General features: G+C 50.5%; 1 pseudogene; it reads left to right on the top strand.

The window, feature by feature from the left end:
- The first annotated feature begins 853 nt into the window (after positions 1 to 853).
- The window catches only part of LOC123356628, a 34,485-nt pseudogene continuing 17,057 nt past the window's right edge, over positions 854 to 18,281 (top strand).

Consider the following 18,281-nt stretch of genomic DNA (forward strand, 5'->3'; position numbering starts at 1 on the left):
CAATGATATCTGACGAGACCCATCTTGCACAAAGTACGTCTCTGTTATCACATATTCACTTCCGTAAAGAATATTGAGGGAAATGTCGCACTCATATACCAGTTTTCAGAGTTCATTGACGTCTGCCTTTTTGAAGTCCGTTGTCCTTATTTTCCTGCTCTAACGCCTTCCTTCTCTTAGAATCACGAAATCATCATTTCATGAACGATTTTGCCCATATTGCTTTCCACTAGGGTTACCATACGTCCGCATTCTCTCGGACATGTCCGGCTTTTTGGGTTATAAAGTCCAGGGGGGGAATCTGTAAAACTCTCAAAAAAGGTCTGGGATTTCCCTCCCCATGCAGAGTGTGGCGCAGCTGACAGAGAGGCCGAGCCGGATTGAGCCTCTCGCATCGCGGCCTCCGGCAGCCAGAGCCCCTCCCCTTTTCCCTGGCTCCTCCCCCTCCTCTGCAGCCTCAGGGTAGAGGGAGATGGGGGGTTAGATGGGTTGGAGGTTCGGGGGGGCAGTCAGGGGACAGGGAGTGATTGGATAGGTGTGGGAGTCCCGGGGGTCTGTCAGGGTGTGGGGGTGTGGATAGGGGGTGGGGCAGTCAGATAACAGGTAGGGGATGGAGTCCTAGGGGAACAGTTAGGATGGGGGGGGGGTCTCAGGAGGGGGCAGTCGGGGACAAGGAGAAGGGAGGCTGAGATAGAGGGTGGGGTCCCGGGGGATGGTTAGGGGCAGGAGTCCCGGGAATGATCAGGGGACAAGGAGCAGGGTGGGTTGGATGGGTTGGGGGTTCTGGGGGAGGCAGTCAGGGGGAGGGAAGTGGGAGGGAGTGGATAGGGGGAGGGGCTCCCCCCCCCATGGAGTGTCCTCATTTTTTTAAAGTTCAGGTATGGTAACCCTACATTCCACCTTCTGTTTCCTAACAAACCCCTGCCTGTTAGTCAGACTCAACCCTACAATGCCCGTCCCCCTGGTTACTACGTCCATCTTCTGAAGCAAACAGGTGTCCCCAACACATTCCAAGAACTGACTGGACGCTTTGTGTTTGTTTAATTCCTTTTCTAACAGGTGTCTGGGTAGTTAAAGCCCCCCCCCCCCAAATTACTAATTGTGTTCTGAATATTTCTGTTATTTGCATGATAGAGTTGAGAACATCCATCTCCGGGGAAAGAGCCGGGGGGAATTGAGATGTGACGTGACTGTCCTGTTCTGACACGTCCCCTTCTTGCCCTGACAGGCTGCAGCGTCACGTCCCATCCTTCCGGGGAGCAGGGAAGGGAAATGGCTGCCGTGGAGCCAGCTCAGGTAGGGATTATCGGGGAGTTGCTGGTGGGCCCCTGTTGGAGGGAGAAGGGCAGTAAAGACATAGGAGGTGGGTGCTTCTGGGGATGGTCAGGAGCTGGGAGGGGGGCAGGAAATACCCAGGGTGGAGAGAGAGAGAGGATGTGACAAACCTGCTGGGATTAGTTTACGTTGGGGCCTAGATTCTAGTAACAGACCCATGGGATTTGTGGGTGGAAATTCCCTAATTTGTCAAGAGGAAACACCCCCCCAAACTGGGCCGGGGAAACGTACCAGACTCCAATACTGGAGTCTGAACCTACTAGCCAGAGGGCAGCCCACAGTGAGGCCCGGGGAAGACACCCCATCCCTTCCCATCCAAGTGCTGGCAGTGGGGAGGCTGTTGGGATTCCTGCCAGGGGGCCTGTCCCTGGGCCCTGCTGGGGGCTCCATCTCCTGTATCAGCTTCTGGCAGGTAGGTGAGTGTTGAATGTTCAGACCCCTCCCATCTCTGTCTGCTAGAAGGGGCGAGGGGCTCTCTCTCTCTTTCTCCCCTCCCCCTGATGCCTCCTGGCTGCTCTGATGGGGAGGGGGTGGGATCCTGCCTGCCTGCCTCCCAGAGCTTCCATGTGATTGGCCCTCGCCCCTGTGACCGGTGGGGTTGTCACTGGGCAGCAGGTGCAGAGTGGGGGGCTCTTGCTCTTTCAGGGGCCGGTGACCTTCGAGGAGGTGGCTCTGTATTTCACCAGGGAAGAGTGGGCTCTGCTGGACCCCGCTCAGAGAGCCCTCTACAGAGACGTCATGCAGGAGAACTATGAGAACGTGACCTCGCTGGGTAAGGATTCCCGTCCCCTCGGTTCTTAGAAGGGGAAATGAAGAGTGAAGGTTCACAAGGCACCCTCAGGTTTTTTGCCCTGTTTCAGCGACACCCCGACAGGCCAGTGACCCATAGACCAGCGCTCGGCCCTCCCCGCTACAGAACACTTTGGGAGCAGAGCACAGGCGCAGTAGCACAAACGCTGACACCGTCTCTTTGCTAAGGCAAAACTTGGGGATAGATCCGATGTAGGGAACAGAAGCTGCCTGCCCTGGCCTGCGCTCAGACACTGAGCCTACTGCACACAATCCATCTCAGACTTTCATAATGTCACCACCTCTTTACCCTTCCAATGAGGATTCCTTCTGAGTCGTTGCCTTCGCTTACTCCTCCCTGAGCCCCGGAGATCCCTAGCATGTATGGCACCAGCCTGCTGACAATCCTTGTGGCACGAACACACCCTTGTGCACCTTTATTGACGCCGTCTCTGCCAGTCAGCACTGAAATGAGGAATACCTGCTCCTTCCAGTTTCACGTGCACCTCTCTCCGTGTCACAGCTCTGCCAGGCTGCTTCAGTTAGTCCCTCCACCGTTCATGTAAAGGTACAGGGCAAGATGCATGCTGCTGGAGTGCCTGTGGATAAATGCTGCTGTTCAGCTCTGAGGAACATAAAACACACAGTGGCATGTTCTTAGTCCTTCCTTCTGTCGATCAATAAATTTTAAGGCCAGGGGAGACTATTAGATCATCTAGTCTGACCTCCTGTGTAATACAGGCCATGGAGTTTCGTCCAGTTACCATTGCAGTGCACTGAATACCTTGTGTTTGATGAAAACATCTTCCAGAAAGGCATCCTGTCCTGACTTGAAGCCTTCAAGAGATGGAAAATTGGCCCCTTCCTTGGATAGTTTGTTAACCTTTGCACCACCCTCCCAGTGACATTTGCCAGCTCCAGGGCTAGGGGGTAAGGGGAGAGTTAAGCTTGCATTGCAGGGGTGGTGTGTAGTTTAATTCTTCATTCCCTGGTTTTCAGAGGTTTTATTTTTCACCACCATCCATGTGCTGGAAGGGCCCGAGGCAGCACTAGGCAACCTTAACTCTGCTTCAGGTACTTTATGGGCGTTTAATTTCCTTGATTTTCTGTTTAATGGACTTTTTTGCCACTGTAACTGTGTCGACACTACAGCTTTTGCTGCAGTTTATGTCAGGTAGGGATGAGATTTTTCACATCGCTAACTGACAGAGCTATGGGCTCAGAGGTAGTTTCAGCATCTCAGGTGACAGTCCCAAGGGCGACTCTGTGACCCAACCCATCACAGGAGGATCTGGTGGGGGGGAGGAAGGGAAGGAGTCAGGGAGTCAGAGATTGTAGCACTTAGGGTTAGGGCTGAGGCTGCTTTTGCGGAAGTCTCTAATGACCTGTCCCTAGGCAAAGCTCAGAACCAGCATTCCATCCTCCTCCTCGACCTGTCAGCTGTCTGACACCACTGACCGTGGTCGTCTTCTTGAAATCTGGTCTTCCCTTCTCCTCGCCTGGTTAGGGTTAAGGTGGGGAGAAGTAGTAACTGGCTTGTTGTGCAGCATTGGATGTTTAGGCTGGGTCTTAGGAAAAACTTTCCAACTGTGAGTACAGATAAGTACAGGAATACGTTCCCAAGAGAGGTTGTGGAATGCTGGTCGCTGGAGGTTTTTAAGAAGAGGTTAGACAGATGGTCTGTGTATACTTGGTCCTGCCTCAGGGCTGGAGGATGGACTAGCTGACATCTGGAGGTCCTTTCACCCCTGTGTTTCTGTGATTTTATGATTCATGATCCTAGCCCTTCACTTTGACCTTGTCTCCCTCTGGAGAATGGGGGTGTCATGAATAGTTAGTAAAGGGTTAAAGCATAGTACCTGGTGGGCACCTGACCTGAGGACCAATCAGGGAAGAGAATTTGAAATTCCTAGGAGGGAACTTTTCCCTCTGTGTGTGTGTGTATTGTTCTTAGCCGTCTGGAGTTACAAGAGTCCAGATGTTTTAATCAAGTCTACAAGTTTCTACCTTTCTGAACTAATTTCTTCTAGTCAAGATAGTGAGTATTAGAAAGATACTTGGTGTCCTCACCTAATAATCCTATGCTTGCAATTCTGTGTGTTTGTTATTGATTATTCTTAATTCTGCTTGTACTGGTTGTACTGAGAAGGAGAGGGGATTCCCTCCAGAACTTAGCAAGGTTATACCCTATGAGTGTCCAGCTTGGACTCATAGAGATTCTGTATTTTCTTGTTTTCTTTTAATAAATTCTTCCTATAAAGATTTGATTAAATTCCTTCCACTGTGGATAGCGGAAGGGGCTAAGACGCTCTCTCTCGGTGATTCACAGAGTGGCTAGCAGAGAGGGAGGGGGGAAGTGGGCTGCTTCCCTGTGTGTGGGAGATTCAAGGAGTTTGAATCAAGGTATCTCTCTCTCCGGAGCAGGCTGGAGAGAGGGGAGGGGGAAGGTTCCTCCTCTATGAGTTGATCTGTGTTCCCAGGGAGTGTCTTTGAAGGGAGACAGGGGGGAAACAGGGTGTCCCGGCCCACGTATTGACCGCGGTGGTGGCAGCAAAGGGGACCTACCCTAGGATTTTGGGGTGGGGGAAGACATGCGGGTCCTCACTTTGAAACCCCCCATTTTCAAGTGAGGGTGCAGACTCTGACAGGGGGCTTTATTTAGTATGCCTGGGTCAGCTTCCCTCTCAATGTGCTTTGTTAGTCACTGGGTGTGAAGGAGTGAATTCCTCTCCTGGGATGGGGATGTAATTCCTGTCGAAGTAGCATAGGCCTGTCTCCATTTACACTGAACAATGGAAGTCTCAAAGACTGGAGGTTAACGTATAATGACTGGGTTCGAGGGAAGCAGAACATGGGAACACAACTGCCCTGCCCTTTTGGACACAGGAACTAGGGTACAAACAGACTGGGCTTAAGTTTGCTGCTATCCAGGGCAAAAAGACAAGGCGACAGAGAGAGAGCGGTTGCAGATTGGGCTGGAGCTCAGTCTCTGAAGCCTGAGCTGCAGTGTCTACACCAGCGGTATGTGTACCCCTGGGGTACGCAGAGGTCTTCCAGAGTTGCTATGGAAAACTTACTAGCCAACTCCGTACAAAGTAAAATTTCATACAGTGACTTGCTTATGCTGATCTATATACTATACACTGAAATGTAAGTACAATTTTATATTCCAGTTGTGTATTTTATAATTATATGGTAAAATGAGCAAGTCAGCAATTCACAGTGTGCGGAGAACCTTTTGTATTTTTATGTCTGATTTTGTAAGCAAGTCGTTTTTAAATGAGGTGTAACTCGGAGGTACGCAAAACAAATCAGACTCCTGACAGGGGCCCAGTAGTGTGGAAAGCCACTGGTCTACACAGCTGTTTTTAATGTGCCATCCCCTACAGTGGAGCACCCATAGGGAGACACATCTCAAAGAACCATCATTGATGCACAAGGTGAGTAACTTCTTCTTTAGCCTGTTACCTGATCTCACTGGTCTTCTTTCCTCTGAGCAGGGTTCCCAGTTTCCAAACCTGATGTCATCTCCCAGCTGGAACGAGGGGAAGAGCCGTGGGCCCCAGATCTCCAGGGCTCAGAGGAAAGAGAGATCCTGAGAGGCAGTTGCATGGGTGAGGGATCATTAAACCTTCTCAGTGTTTGAAGGAAACAGCTGGGATTCCCAGCAAAGACCTTGTGAGGTCTCTGGGTTCAGGATGATCCCCAGCAGGTGTCATATCTTTAGGGCAGATACTGTTCATGGCTTCCTACCCATCCTAACTCCTGGCAGTAGTTCCCTCCCCAGACTCCCTTTTCTCTGGGGAATGTTTGGATGTGAACTGGATGCAGAATTGATCCCCTCCTCTCGCCCCTTTGGGGAAGAATTTGGGGAAATTCAGTCCCTGGTTTTTCTCCATCTCCAGCTATTCTCTTGGTTTGTTCCCCCCTTTTGTCTTCTGCTTTCTGAGGTTTTTCTTCCCCTGTCCCAGCAGGTGAGGGGATAGTGAGAGAGACCATGGAGCAGACTCCTCAGCAGGAAGATGATCAAGTGGAAGCGCATGGGGCGTTATTGCAAAGAAGCAAAGGGAGTGTGTCCAGGAGTTGTGAGCAGGGAAAAGGCTGTCAGTGGCAGCACAGGCCAGAGAAGCGGCAGGGAAACCAACCAGCGCAGAAAGTTGGAATATCTGTTAATTATCAGGGAACTCACAGAGGGCTGAAGGAAACCACAGCCCAGCAGAGAATCCTGACGGAAGAGAGAGAGAACATGGGCTTTGAGTGTGGGATAAAGTTCAGGAGGCGCTCACACCATCAGAGGATCCACACAGGGGAGAAACCTTATGAATGCTGTGAGTGCGGGAAAACCTTCGCTTGGCGCTCACACCTCATTGGCCATCAGTGGATCCACACAGGGGAGAAACCCTATAAATGCCGTGAGTGCGGGAAAACCTTTGCTCGGAGCTCAGCCCTTATCTACCATCAGAGGAGTCACACAGGGGAGAAACCCCATAAATGCTGTGACTGTGGGAAAACCTTCACTTGGAGCTCAGTCCTTATTCGCCATCAGAGGAGTCACACAGGGGAGAAACCCTATAAATGCTGTGACTGTGGGAAAACATTCGGTCAGAGATCAGGCCTTACTGTACATCAGAGGATCCACACAGGAGAGAAACCCTATAAATGCTGTGTGTGCGGGAAAGCCTTCGCTTGGCGGTCATACCTCATTCGCCATCAGAGGATCCACACAGGGGAGAAACCGTATGAATGCCGTGAGTGCGGGAAAACCTTCGCTTGGCGCTCAAACCTTGTTATACATCAGAGCGTCCACACAGGGGATAAACCCTATAAATGCTGTGAGTGCGGAAAAACCTTCACTGAGCGCTCAACCCTTATTCACCATCAGCGGATCCACACAGGGGAGAAACCGTATAAATGCAGTGAGTGCGGGAAAACTTTCACTGAGCGATCAAAACTTATTCGCCATCAGCGGAGTCACACAGGGGAGAAACCCTACAAATGCTGTGAGTGCGGGAAAACCTTCACTCAGCGCTCACACCTTATTCGCCATCAGAGGAGTCACACAGGGGAGAAACCCTATAAATGCTGTGAGTGCGGAAAAACCTTCACTGAGCGCTCAACCCTTATTCACCATCAGCGGATCCACACAGGGGAGAAACCCTATAAATGCTGTGAGTGCGGGAAAACCTTCACTCGGAGCTCAGCCCTTATTCACCATCAGAGGAGTCACACAGGGGAGAAACCCCATAAATGCTGTGAGTGTGGGAAAACATTCGCTCGGAGATCAGGCCTTATTTTACATCAGAGGATCCACACAGGGGAGAAACCCTATAAATGCTGTGAGTGTGGGAAAACCTTCACTCAGCACTCAAACCTTATTCACCATCAGAGGAGTCACACAGGGGAGAAACCCCATAAATGCTGTGACTGTGGGAAAACATTCGGTCAGAGATCAGGCCTTATTGTACATCAGAGGATCCACACAGGAGAGAAACCCTATAAATGCTGTGAGTGCGGGAAAACCTTCGCTCGGCACTCAAACCTTATTCACCATCAGCAGATCCACACTGGAGAGAAATCCTATAAGTGCTGTGACTGTGGGAAAACCTTCACTCACAGATCAGGCCTTAATACACATCAGAGGATCCACACAGGAGAGAAACCTTATAAATGCTGTGAGTGCGGGAAAACTTTCAGTGTGCGCTCAAACCTTACTCGCCATCAGAGAATCCACAAAGGCTAGCGCCCCTATGAATCCTGAGTGCAGGAAAACCTTCGCTGAGAAATCCCACCTTATTCGCCATCTGAGAATCCACACAGGAGAGAAACCCTAGGAATGCTGTGAGGGCGGGAAAACCTTTGCTCGGAGCTCACACCTTATTCTCCATCAGAGGAGCCACACAGGAGAGAAACCTTATGAATGCCGTGAGGGTGGGAAATTCTTCCATCACAGCTCTTCTCTTATTTATCACCAGAGAAGCCCATGGTGATTTTCATCAACTCCTGTGTCATGGAAGTTTGTGTCCCTCCAACAGGAATGTCCCTCAGTCCCAAGTGGGGGAACCAGGAGTGACCTTTACTAGGTACATGGAGGTTAAATCTACCTGGGCTTTGGCTCCACTAGGGCTTTCCATGGAGTTAGCTAGATTGAGTTAGCAATTCTGATATAAAAACACAACTATTTTTTCAAGAAAGAAAATAGCCCATATAGTGTCCAGGGTAACATAGCAAATCTCCTCACCACTGGACACAACCTCCATCGCTTTTCCTGGTCTAACCAAATTTGGGGCATCATGTTTATACTTTTCCTCCCACTGCCAAGTGATTGTTGGTCATCAGGTTCCCCTACTAGGGACAGATTGGCTTATTCCCAATTGTTCCCACATTGCATTGGGTTCTGCTGAATAGCAGTTGGGTTTTGTACCATTTTTCTCATAAGAACATCAGAACGGCCGTACTTGGTCAGACCAAAGGTCCATCTAGCCCAGTATCTGTCTACCGACAGTGGCCAATGCCAGGTGCCCCAGAGGGAGTGAACCTAACAGGTAACGATCAAGTGATCTCTCTCCTGCCATCCATCTCCACCCTCTGACAAACAGAGGCTATGGACACCATTCCTTACCCAGCCTGGCTAATAGCCATTAATTAATTTAACCTCCATGAATTTATCCAGTTCTCTTTTAAACCCTGTAATAGTCCTAGCCTTCACAACCTCCTCAGGTAAGGAGTTCCACAGGTTGACTGTATGCTGTGTGAAGAAGAACTTCCTTTTTTGTTTTAAATCTGCTGCCCATTCATTTCATTTGGTGGCCCCTGATTCTTAAGGGGACAAGAAAATAACTTTTCGTTATTCGTTTTCTCCACACCACTCATGATTTAATATACTTCTATCATATGCCCCCCTTAGTCTCCTCTTTTCCAAATTGAAAAGTCCTAGTCCCTTTAATCTCTCCTCATATGGGACCAGTTCCAAACCCCTAATCATTTTAGTTGCTCTTCTCTGAACCTTTTCTAATGCCAGTATATCTTTTTTGAGATGAGACCACATCTGTATGCAGTATTCAAGATGTGGGTATACAATGGATGTATATAAGGGCAATAAGATATTCTCGGTCTTATTTTCTATCCTTTTTTTAATGATTCCTAACATTGTCTGTCTTTGCTTTTTTGACTGCCGCTGCACACTACGTGGACTCCTTCAGAGAACTATCCACGATGACTCCAAGAACTCTTTCCTGATTAGTTCTAGCTAAATTAGCCCCCACCATATTGTATGTATAGTTGGGTTTTTTTTTTCCAGTGTGCATTACTTTACATTTAACCACATTAAATTTCATTTGCCATTTTGTTGCCCAATCACGTAGTTTTGTGAGACCTTTTTGAAGTTCTTCACAGTCTGCTTTGGTCTTAACTATCTTGAGCAGTTTAGTATCATCTGCAAATGTTGCCACCTCACTGTTTACCCCTTTTTCCAGATAATTTATGAATAAGTTGAATAGGATTGGTCCTAGGACTGATCCTTGGGGAACACCACTAGTTACCTCTCTCCATTCTGAGAATTTACTATTAATTCCTACCCTTTGTTCCCTGTCCTTTAACCAGTTCTCAATCCATGAAAGGACCTTCCCTTCCCCTCAATCTGTGACTGAACCCATCACACGGTGCCTTTGTAGCCTGCGACCCAGCAATGGGTTGCAACCAGATGACTCTTTGCCCAAGAAGAGACACAAAGACAAGGAGGAGGAGCAGTGGGAGTGTCTGACTTTGGGTTGCTGGAAGCTGGCAGTTTGCTTGGGGGGCTGGAAGAGCGGGAGTCCAGGGCATCTGGCCCATGACTCCCCAAGATGGACTTGGCCAAAAGTCACTGATTTCTGTGCTAACAAGTTCTGTCCTGCGCTGTGTTCCTGTCAAATAATAAACCTTGTTTTTCCGGCTGGCTGAGAGTCACTGCTGACTGCGGAGCTGGGATGCAGGGGCCTCTGGCTTCCCCGGGAGCCCTGTCCAGGTGGACTCACTGCGGGAAGCGCACGGTGTGGAAGGGAATGCTGAATGCTTTGCGGACAAACCCAGGAAGGTCAAAGTTGTGTAAGCTTCTTGCCCTGGTGACAGTGTGCTCAGAGAGAGGAGACAAGCTCCCCCAGAGTCCTGACTGGCTTCATATGGAGTCGTTCCAGAGCATTGCCTGGTGACTGTGTCTGACGGGGGGAAAAAGTGGGTTTTTTCAACCTCGCACACCAGAAGAAGTGGTGAGTCGGAGGGATTCCCACTTTCTGAATTACCCCAGGGGTGTTTCCTCTTTTTGAGCCATGTAGAATGACTCCACTTCCTACAGTTCCACCACTGAATGTGTCCTGTGATTCAGGGTTCTCAGCCCTCTGTTTGTGAATCACGATTTGTTTTCTTTGCTCCTAAAACAGTCATTTAGGGCCTGAGATGAAAGTGTCACAGACCTCGATGGGGAATTTGAATGGATCTCAAATACAGTGCGATCATTTGGAGTTTACATCGCAGTTTCCAACTGTTGGCCAAGCCTGTTGTAGGACTTTTCCTACTGAGATGAGATTGTTTGCAGATGGGGAGGCTGGCTGGTTGGTTTGTTTTTTTGTTTTTTTTCCATTATGACGATGCTAGAACTTTTGTAAATAATAAGACTCCAAACTAAGGAGTGAAGGAGGTTTGAGTGGCTCAAAGGCGAATGCAATGGGAGAATCTCTTGTCCTGATTCTGAGTCATGTAGCCTATAGGACTAACCTGCTGGCTTGCTGGGTGGAGGGCAGCTCTGGGCGACAGCTGCTGGGTCGTGGAGGCTCGGGACTTCTGCCCTGTGGAGTGGGGAGCATTGGGGCTTCAGGTTTCTGTCCTGTGGGAGACACGGGGGCTTTGGGCTTCAGCTGTGGGGCCCTGTAGACCACCTGAAACCAGCTCACAGACCCCCGGGGGTCACACTGCCCTACACGGTATTGCAGTAATGTTTGTACAAGGTGTGACGCTGGGGGTACGTCTACACTACGGGACTATTCCGAATTTGCATAAACCGGTTTTGTAAAACAGATTTTATAAAATCGAGTGTGCGCGGCCACACTAAACACATTAAATCGGTGGTGTGCGTCCATGGTCCGAGGCTAGCGTCGATTTCTGGAGCGTTGCACTGTGGGTAGCTATCCCGTAGCTATCCCATAGTTCCCGCAGCCTCCCCCGCCCCTTGGCATTTCCGGGTTGAGATCCCAGTGCCTGATGGGGCAAAAATCATTTTCGCGGGTGGTTCTGGGTACAGCCTCACCCCTCCCTCCCTCCCTGACAGCGGCAGACAACCGTTTCGCGCCTTTTTTGCTTGGTGAACCGTGCAGACGCCATAGCACAGCAAGCATGGACCCTGCTCAGCTCCATACCGCAATCGTGAATGTTTTAAACACCTCGCGCACTCTCGTGCAGTATATGCTGAACCAGGACCTTCGAACCGAGGCGAGTAAGAGGCGGATACGGCAGCGCGGCGATGACAGTGATGAGGACGTGGACACAGAATTATCTCAAACCGCGGGCCCCGGCGCTTTGGAGATCCTGATGGTAATGGGGCAGATTCTATCCATTGAACGCCGATTTTGGGCCCGGGAAACAAGCACTGACTGGTGGGACCGCATTGTGTTGCAGGTGTGGGACGATTCCCAGTGGCTGCGAAACTTTCGCATGCGTAAGGGCACTTTCATGGAACTTTGTGACTTGCTTGCCCCTGCCCTGAAACGCCATAATACCAAGATGAGAGCAGCCCTCACAGTAGAGAAGCGAGTGGCGATAGCCCTGTGGAAGCTTGCAACGCCAGACAGCTACCGGTCAGTCGGGAATCAATTTGGAGTTGGAAAATCTACTGTGGGGGCTGCTGTGATGCAAGTAGCCAAAGCAATCACTAAGCTGCTGCTACGAAAGGTTGTGACTCTGGGAAACGTGCAGGCCATAGTGGATGGCTTTGCTGCAATGGGATTCCCTAACTGTGGGGGGGCGATAGATGGAACCCATATCCCTATCTTGGCACCGCAGCACCAGGGCACCCAGTACGTAAACCGGAAGGGGTACTTTTCAATGGTGCTGCAAGCACTGGTGGATCACAAGGGACGTTTCACAAACATCCACGCGGGATGGCCAGGGAGGGTTCATGACGCTCGCGTATTCAGAAGCACTACTCTGTTTAAACGGCTGCAACAAGGGACTTACTTCCCAGACCAGAAAATAACAGTTGGGGATGTTGAAATGCCTGTCGTTATCCTGGGGGACCCAGCCTACCCCTTGATGCCATGGCTCATGAAGCCATACACAGGCAGCCTGGACAGTGGTCAGGATCTGTTCAATTACAGGCTGAGCAAGTGCAGAATGGTGGTGGAATGTGCATTTGGCCGTTTAAAGGCGCGCTGGCGCACATTACTGACTCGCTCAGACCTCAGCCAAACCAATGTCCCCTATGTTATTGCTGCTTGCTGTATTCTCCACAATCTCTGTGAGAGTAAGGGGGAGACCTTTATGGCGGGGTGGGAGGCTGAGGCAAATCACCTGGCCGCTGATTACGCGCAGCCAGACACCAGGGAGATTAGAAGAGCACACCAGGAAGCGGTGCGCATCAGAGAAGCTTTGAAAACGAGCTTCATCAATGGCCAGGGTACAGTGTGACTGCTGTGTTTGTTGATGAACACCCAACCCCCTTGATTGACTCAGTCCCTGTAAGCAACTCCCCCTCCCCCTTCGAGTACAGCTTACTTATGCAAATAAAGTCACTCATTTAAAAAGCATGAATTCTTTATTGATTCATTATAAAAAGAGGGAGAGAAGTAAGGGTGTGCTTTGGGAGGAGGAAAGGAGGGATGGAGAAGGCCATTAAAAAAATAAAATTCAGAGTAACGACATCCTTCTGGTTGGGCTGTCCACGGGGGTGGAGTGGGCGGGTGCACGGAGCCTCCCCCCACGCGTTCTTACACGTCTGGGTGAGGAGGCTAAGGAACATGGTGAGGGGGGAGGGTGGTTATACAGGGGCTGCAGCGGCACTCTGTGATCCTGCTGCCGTTCCTGAAGCTCCACAAGACGCTGGAGCATGTCAGTTTGATCACGCAGCAGCCCCAGAGTTGCATCCCGCCACCGCTGATCTTCCTGCCGCCACCGCTGATTTTCCTGCCGGTCTTCCTGCCGCCACCTCTCATCTCGGTTGTCCCTCCTGTCCTCACGTTCATCCCTCCTGTCCTCACGTTCACTGGCCTCTTTCCTGTAATTTGAAACCACGTCCTTCCACTCATTCAGATGAGCTCTTTCATTGCGTGTAACTTCCATAATATCCGAGAACATCTCATCTCGCGTCTTCTTTTTCCTCCGCCTTATCTGTGCTAGCCTTTGGGATGGAGGAGGGACGCTTGAAATATTTGCAGCTGCATGAGGGAGATAAATATTTAGAAAGATACATTTTACAGAACAATGGTTATACTCTTTCACAGTGAAAAGCACTATTCACCTTACATAGCACATGTGATTTCCCTACAAGGTCGCATTTTTCATCTTAATAGTGCCTGCTTGCAACTCTTGGGTTACAGATCTCAGACACAGGTCCAGGCATCAGGATTCAGCTTGCATGCGGCCATGGTAAGCCACTGTCTCAGTGATTTACCCCTCCCCCCCCAACGCATGGCTAATACCACGCTAGCTCCCTGCTAATCAACAACCTTCCCCCTCCCCCCCACCCACTGCTTGTCCGGTAGCTTGGGGAAGATCGCCTCGCCGGTGACCAAACAGAAAAGATCATCGGCATTTCACTCCTCCCCTACCCCCGCTTCGCTACGTGCAGGAAAGTGTTTTTTTTAAGCTGCTGCATTCCACGAACCCAGTAGAAAAATGGCCACCCCCCCTTACTTAAATTCCTGATTTCTAACCAGGTTATCCTGAACGATATCACTTTGCTGAGGATAACAGAACAAGATAAAGAGCGGATGCTTCTTGAATGCCAGCAGTCACCGGGACCATACGCCGCTATGCTTTGCCACGCAATGATACCTGATTACTTGCTACATGCATGGCATGGTAAAGTGTCCTACCATGGTGGGCGGAACAAGGATGCTTTGCCCAGAAACCTTCTGCAAAGGCTTCTGGAGTACCTACAGGAGCGCTTCATCGAGATGTCCCTGGAGGATTTCCTCTCAATCCCCGGACATGTTAACAAACTTTTCTAAGTAACTATACTGTCTGCGAATGCGTCCCAAGTCCTCAGGGCAAATCAATCATTAAAAAAGGCTTGCTTAAAAAACACTGTTTGCTATTTGCAAAGGTACACTCACCAGAGCTCCCTTCCATGGCGTCATTCTCTGGAATAGTTGCTTGTGAGGGCTGGGAGCAGGGTAATTCCGTCAGGGTGATAAAAAGCTCCTGGCTGCTGGGGGTCACGGAGTGCTGTGTGCTCTCTGCGAGGTCTTCCTCCTCTTCTTCATCTTCCCCGTCTGACATGGCAGAGATTACAACCCCCACCTCGGAATCCACGGTCAGGGGTGGGGTACTTGTGGCGCAGCCCCCTAAAATTGCATGCAGCTCAGCATAGAAGCGGCATGTTTTTCGACCTGCCCCGGACCTTCCGTTTGCTTCTTTGGTTTTCTGGTAGGCTTGTCTGAGCTCCTTAACTTTCACTCTGCACTGCACGGAGTCCCTGCTGTGGCCTTTATCCGTCATAGACTTAGAAATTCTTTCAAATACTTTTTCATTTCGTCTTTTGGAACGCAGTTCTGTTAGCACTGAATCCTCTCCCCATATAGCGATCAGATCCATTACCTCCCGAGCGGTCCATGCTGGGGCTCTTTTTCGATTCTCAGGAGACTGCATTGTTAACTGTGCTGATGAGCTGTGCGTGGTCACCTGTGATGATGAGCTCTCCACGCTGGGGAAGCAGGAAATGAATTTCAAAAGTTCGCGGGGCTTTTCCTGTCTACCTGGCCAGTGCATCCGAGTTGAGAATGCTGTCCAGAGCGGTCAGTGGTGCACTGTGGGATAGCTCCCGGAGGCCAATACCGTCGATTGCGGCCACACTAACCCTATTCCGATATGTTAATACCGATATTAGCGCTACTCCTCTCGTCGGGCAGGAGTACAGAAACCGATTTAAAGAGCCATTAAAATCGATATAAGGTGCCTCCTAGTGTGGACGGTTGTGGCGTTAAATCGGTTTTAGGCTCCTAAAACCGATTTAAACGCCTAGTGTAGACCAGGCCTGGCAGAGCAACTTACCTCAGAGTGTATTCAGGCCAATTGATGTGTGTATTAGTATATATCAAAGCGATTGTTAAATGTAGAAGTGTATTGGGTGTTTAAGGGTCCTGAAAACGAGTGGAATGTTGTTTGCATTGTTTTCACTGATCTGTCTTCTGTTACAGTGTAATAGCAAACAGTTACATTGTGTAAACCCACTAAATAACCCATCCAACGCCAATTAAGGTTTTTGGAATGCAAAGGAAGAAAAGGTTCGTTTCAAAGCCAGTGGTCGTAAGAAGCAGGATTCCTGGGGCGTTTGCGCTGTTGTTGCACAGGGTGTGAGTGGTGTCAGGCTTAGAGAGGCTGGGTTCAGAGCTAGAGATTAGGGTGGGGGTGAGGATTGGGCTACGGTTTTGGTTTAGGGTTGGGGACCAGGTTATAGGGTGAGGGTTCAAGTTGGGTTCTGGGTAGGGGGTGAGGTTGGGGTTTATATTTTGGGGGGAGGGTTTGGCCAGCAGCTGCATAGAAGTGCGGGTGACGAGGGTGCCAACCAATAGTAATTTGTAAGTAGGTTTTTTGAGGTTGTTTTAGTGTCAGTAGCACCCTAGGGAGGGGGTAGGGTCATGTTTGCTACAGTGTTGGGACAGAGGATGGCAAGTTGACCCATCATTGTTAAGCTAAGGTTTTTGTCATGGTTATTTGAATAAAAGTCAGGGACAGGTCGTGGGCACTGAATCTCAGTAACAAGGTGTAAAAAGATCTGTTTGTCCAGCAGGATTTTTACATCACAAACTACTAAACATGTGGGAAGAGGGGGCAGGTCACTCCCCTTTCCCTTCACTCTGAACCACCTGTACCGTGCTGGAGGGGAGACAGCTGCAGGTCCCCTTTTGCCCCAGCTCTGTATTGAGATGTCATAGCGGGGGCCAGGCACTAAGCAGGGGGGTGGATCGCGGGGAAAAGGGTACAGGGTTGCAGTGTGAGAGAAGGGGCGGGACTTGGGCAGAAGGGGTGGGGCATCCACAAGCCAGGGGTTCACCCACCACCGATGCTTGAACTATCCTGCCTGGTAACAAGGCAGAGGCGGGAAGGTTTGAAGGAAAAGGGTGAGAAAGGGTCACATGACCAGGAGGTTATCTGTCTGGCACCAGGAGATGTATACAAGGGACTTGCAGGGTATGCTGGCTGCCGAGGAAGCAGCCTGTATTTGGTCACGTAATCATCGAGAGGAAAACATCAACTGTTTACCTGTTCCATCCCACCAAGCAGTCCTGATCCCTGGTGGCGTGGTCCTCGAGCTCCTGATCCTAATTCCCTTGAACAAGAGAGAGAGGAAACATGAGCTGACGCCATGCAGTCTAGAGCCATTTACAGCAACAGAGTAACACTGAAACTTTATTCATAGTTGGGTCTAAGCTTCAGGGCTGCTTCTACTCTGTAAACCACTGAGCTGTTTTGTTCTATTTTGCATTTACCGCCCTGTCTATCCTTTATCCTGCCCAGTTACTAAATCCCTCTTAGTTCATCCCTTTCAGAGCGTTTCAGTTTAATTTTCCCGCTGCGACCACTAGGTGACAGGCTTCCTCTGCAGAGTGGGACACGGGCCACTTCCTGGAGGATTTTCTGCACCTTGAGGTCTTTAAACCACGATTGGAAGACTGCAGTAGCTCAGACATAGGTTAGGGGTTTGTTACAGGAGTGGATGGGTGAGATTCTGTGCAGGAGGTCAGACTAGACAATCAACGGTCCTTTCTGACCTTAACGTCTATGAAACTGACTGAGATATATGGGGTGGGGGCTGCACTGTGATGTAGAGGAGTGTCGGGTTCCCAAGGTGTGGGAATGGGGGATTCAGAAGCCCCAGGGAGTAAGGGCAAGGTGAAGGGGGCTTGGAGGACCCCAGTGGGGCTGGGAAGGGGAACCCGGCAGGCTCGAGGGGGAACAGGAATCGGAGAGGGGAACCTGGCAGGCTGTGGATGGTGTGAGGGCGTGCAGTGCTGGGAAAGTGGGGCCCAGCCATGGAGAAATAGGTTGGAGCCAACTAGGGTTGGGGTGTAGGGATGGGGTGTCATGGAGGATGCTGGGGTGCCCTGAGATGGGGTGGATCAGGAGGAGCAAGGGAAAATCCAGGTAAAAGGGGCAGGTCGAGGGGGGTGGGCAGATTGTTGGCAAGCCTGGGGATGTGGGAGCAGGTTGGAGGATGTTGAATGGGTCCTGGTAGCGGGCGCTGAAGGAGATGCTGGGTGCGCTACCTCGAGTAGCCACCTGGGGTCACTAAGCATTTCCCACGTGGAGCAAGAATGAAACCTGGTGGCCAATCCAGGTAATGCACCAGCCATTTCCCTCATCAAGGGACAGTGGCACCATGTGGCCATTTGCTGTCGTGCACAAAGCGTTTCCCTCACACTGCAGGAGTGACACTGGGAGAGGCGAGTGAGGGACTTGGCCCACACACCACAGGAGAGAGAGAAAAGGAGGGAGGGAGAAAGGAAAAACAGCGGAGGAAGGTAAGTCGTCCTACTAGATTCAACCTTCCGCTGCGGAGGACGCACTGCTCCTGGCCAGAGAAATGAGCAGCCCCTGAAACCGGGCACGTTGTCTCCCTCGTAACCACAGCTGGTCAGGAACCTTTTCTTACACACCCAGCCAATGGGGCCTCCCTACCTGGAGCCAGGTGAGCCGTGAGCCGAGTCCTCACCAAAGCAGACACTTATCTCACTGACAATAGCGGCTGCTCCGCTCCCAGATGGACGGCTTTTGCCTGGCATCCACAATTCTCGCGGTCTCGTCCCTCTGGCTCCCTTCCCATCGCAGGAGGGCAGCAGACTGACGTGTGACCTTACTTCCCTAAACCCAGCACAAGGGGGAAAACAACTAAGTTACCATCTTGGCGGTTGGGGTTGGGGTGTAGGGATGGAGTGGAACCCCCAGCGGCCTCAGCTGGGCGCATGGCAATG

Source organism: Mauremys mutica, chromosome 26 (assembly GCF_020497125.1).
Source record: "Mauremys mutica isolate MM-2020 ecotype Southern chromosome 26, ASM2049712v1, whole genome shotgun sequence".
In the NCBI taxonomy this organism is placed as follows: domain Eukaryota; kingdom Metazoa; phylum Chordata; order Testudines; family Geoemydidae; genus Mauremys; species Mauremys mutica.